Source organism: Daktulosphaira vitifoliae, unplaced genomic scaffold, assembly GCF_025091365.1.
Source record: "Daktulosphaira vitifoliae isolate Bord-2020 unplaced genomic scaffold, ASM2509136v1 Scaffold_814, whole genome shotgun sequence".
NCBI lineage: Eukaryota > Metazoa > Arthropoda > Insecta > Hemiptera > Phylloxeridae > Daktulosphaira > Daktulosphaira vitifoliae.
This window is the reverse complement of record NW_026100377.1, coordinates 770-4,738: the sequence shown is the minus strand read 5'-3', so window position 1 is coordinate 4,738 and position 3,969 is coordinate 770. Positions and strand designations below refer to the sequence as shown.

The window sequence follows — 3,969 nt, the reverse complement described above, 5'->3', positions numbered from 1 at the left end:
AAAAAATTAAATTAGTTTTTGGAATAAAGTATCAACACGGCATACTATTCCTAGTAAAGTGTGCATTACTATTATGGTTTATTCTAAAGTCAATGTAGACATTTTTTTTTATTTTCTATAAATATTACTTTCTCAATAAAAAAAATTGACTAAAGATGCATTACATTAACAGACATGTCTATGTAAACATCTTTCTGGCATTTAACTTGAGCGTATTCACGTCTTTCAAACTCGTTTACTTGTGAAAATAGTCGTTTATCGTACTTTTCTTATTAATAGTAATACCGTCACATTTAAAAGGAAACTAATACGAGTGGTATATATCTACGGAGTAGTCAAATTTTAGATAGCTTTCAAATATGGTAAAGCGCGTTAAGTTTGTTGGAATTGTACTAACAGTATTTCCGAACAACCGAATGAACTTTTTATAATTTATCTAAAACCGACAAAGTTTTTAGTTCTTATTTTATTTTTTTACAGTTGCTGGTATTTCTATTATTTAAGCGGGAAGCGTAGCTATTCAGCAAGTTTGCGTACGGATATTAAAATATTATCACGCACATAATAAATATCAAAACTTAATTATACTAAAGGATTTCTATTAAAACGATCGTATTCATTTCTGTTACTTAAATTGATTAAATATTAAAAGTTGAAACAAATAGCAGACTCAATTTATAGCTTCTTAAGAAAGTAATTTGTTATTGTTATTTTTATTTTCTGAAGATGGGTGAGCTTTAAATAAATTACGCATTTTGTTGCAATATGTTGATACATAGTGCTGGGTGGAAGTAAGAATATAATATTTGCACATTCCCTAGGGAGTAATACGGTTTACTCACTTATAAAAGGGTTCGAAATCGTTAGGGTGCTTACCTCACTAAGAGAAAATAATATTTACCCTGATGCCAATACACAATAACATTTAGAAGCGCTCGTTGTCCCGCGAGATTTAAAATTGTCTTGACTTTATCGTTAAAATGTTGAATTTTTTTAGATATCTTTAAAGTAAACAATGCAATTAGAATATAGCCCAATTACGATACACTCGTTGATAAGAAAAAATGGAAAAAATAAATGTACAGACTACTTTTGGAACGCTGTATAATGCCAATTTATGTTTGATGATAATAACAATAATTCATGTACTAGTCATTGCATATAATATTTAAAATGTCCGGTGGACAATAAAACATTAAATAAATTTAAGTAACAGTTATGAGCTGTCGAGAATACCATATTTTTTACTCACAAGATAAATGTCATAATTTTAAAGACATATTTACAGATTTGAAGTAGCGTGATAAAATAATTACAACGTGGGTGTGCAATAATGCAGCCATTAATCTTATTTTATTGCATAAAACCGGCGAAGCTTTAACGAGTAAAATTAAATTGTTATTTAATTAATGTCATAATAATTAAATAAATGTTTTATAAAGATAGAATCACATCGTTTTACATGTAAACAAGGGTGTATAGGCAGTTTTTTATTTTGTTATTTATAACTATTCCAATTGTTTACTCCTATATTCCTTGTGGGTTTAAAAGTGTTAAACATACCAAATAGATCAACCGTAAAAATGCAAAGAATTTTAACAAGAATATCACTTAAACAATATAATTTGCGGTTTGCACTTCTTACTCGTTTACTTTAAAACGAAGGATTTGAGTACACATCTTGTTAATTTACAATATATATTCAGATGAACCGTGGCAGAAAATAGTGTTATTAACGCATAAAATTGGCAAAATTATTATCTATTTATATTTGTGTATTACATTAAAGTAATTTTGCAAATATTTCTTATTTAAATAAAAATATTATTCAGATTATTCAAATATAATAAATTTAAAATGTGATTTATTACGCTCGAAAATTCGGTATTTCTTAAATTTTCTCGACAAATTAATTATTTAATTTTAATACATATTATCAAGGTAAAACAATAACAAATGACAAGTGTAGTATTCGAACAATTCTGAGAAATTTGTAATAATAAATTGTGTACGATGATACGACGTGATCCTTCGTTTGTTTCATTACTGAGAGAATAATGTATACGTTAGTCTCACAAGCCCCTCCATTTTGGAATTTCAAAAGTATGTATATAATATATATGTTCCAGATTATAGGAAAAATAAAAAAATTTTTAGATTAATATTTAATTTAATTAGATTTAATAGATTTAGAATTTAACTATGTAGATTGTATAATCTCTTTAATCAGTGATTTCGAGAGCAATTTTTTTTCTAAAGAGTATTTAAAGCTAAATAATGGAATATAATTGCTAATAAATAATGTATTTAAACTAACTAGCAATAATGGATTGATATAAATATTTTTAATGTGAGCTTTTACAAGACTCCTTCACAGAGGGTTCAGAGTTTTTAATAAAAATATTTCTCTAAGGAATTAGTAATATTTATAAATGCGATACTGTCTATATCAAAGTACTTCACAAAAGTTTTTTGTTCATTAAATGAATTATAAAAAAAAACACCAAGTTCATATTTTTTATTCGAAGTTATTTATGATACGATTAAATAATATGTTCTTAGAAAATAATTTAAATTTTCATCCATGATATTTTGTTAATCTCTGCTAATCTTAAAAAACAATTTAATACTAAATCCTCAAAATATCTTAAAAGTAATATGTATATTACAATCACAAACTGTGTTATTACAAAATGCAAATGAAGTGTAAATTTTTAGCATCGTTGTTTAAAATTATGTATTTCTTAAAATTTATATAACAGCTCTTTTAATTAAGAATAAAGTGCTGAAAGAAATTACTTTTTAATAATTAAAGCTTTTTAAAATTAAATGATTTAAATAATTTGGTGCTTATTTTTAATTTACTGTTACAACGTCCTTCATGGTTTCTATTTAACGTCTCATAGTTATACTTAAGTGTAATCTATTGTCTATATTTATGAGTATACTTATTAGTTAAGCTCCTCCCATCGAACAATAGTATGGTTTATGTAATTTACTCCATAAAACGTAAGGATACCGATGTAATTTATTGTAATGCTTTGTTTTCTGTAATTTAAAAGTTTTGGTCAGTTAAATGACATCTAATTAAGTTAAAAAAACTTTCAAAATGAATAAGCTCTTAACTGACATTATAATTACATTAAGAAGTAGTTTCAAGTTAAATAAACATATAGTTAAGCTGATGGTAAATTAAAATAAAATTGCGTGTAAAGTTTATATTATAAAAATAAAAGTTCTAATTCTAAAATAATAATAAATTTTCTTACTGTCACTGAAAAAATCAACTTTTTTCCTAACAATTACCATAGTTTCTTGATTTTAAAATTTTAGTTAGTTAAATGATTTGTATGTTCGTGCGGTTTTGACATATTACTAAAATTTATGGTTCACATTTTTTTTCACACAGTTATTGTTTCCTTTAAATCAAAATACTAATAGAAATTTATATATTTAAAAATTTGGCTAGTGAATTGGTATAATTGTCAAGAATATGGATTATACGAGTATTTGAACAACTTTACGTTTATATATTAAAGTTTGTTCGATAAATATTATTTTTCATAAATGTTTTAGTGGTAGTGAAAAATTAAAATTAAAAATACCGTTTTCACTGTAGAAAAATAACTAGATTTTCGTGTTATTAAGCTTTGATTATACTGATTGTATTCACTGACCTGAAAATTTACATTTAAATTAAATTTCAAATAGCATAATTAATGATAAATTTTTATATCAACTAGCTTATCACAGATGACAATTGTGCAAAATCCATCAAATTTAGTCACAAAATGTGCTAAGAATATTTACAGTCGAAAAATAATAGGAAAATTCATTTTTTTTTTTCATTCTATTTAAAAATAAATTTAATCTAAAATCAATTGATAAAATTGTAGTGTATAAATACTATTGTTGTTGTGCTTTCGTCGGGTGATCATAATAATTGCCCCAAAAAATCGTTCACAGCTA

The 3,969-nt window shown here is 24.8% G+C and overlaps 1 long non-coding RNA gene across 1 annotated transcript; it reads right to left on the bottom strand.

The window, feature by feature from the left end:
• Positions 1 to 2,880: 2,880 nt before the first annotated feature.
• Positions 2,881 to 3,655, bottom strand: LOC126909666 (uncharacterized). Its single transcript, XR_007705078.1, has 3 exons — positions 3,606 to 3,655; positions 3,270 to 3,419; positions 2,881 to 3,048 (listed from the first exon to the last, which is right to left on the bottom strand). It is a non-coding gene; the product is annotated as an uncharacterized LOC126909666 (long non-coding RNA).
• Between the last annotated feature and the right edge of the window lie 314 nt (positions 3,656 to 3,969).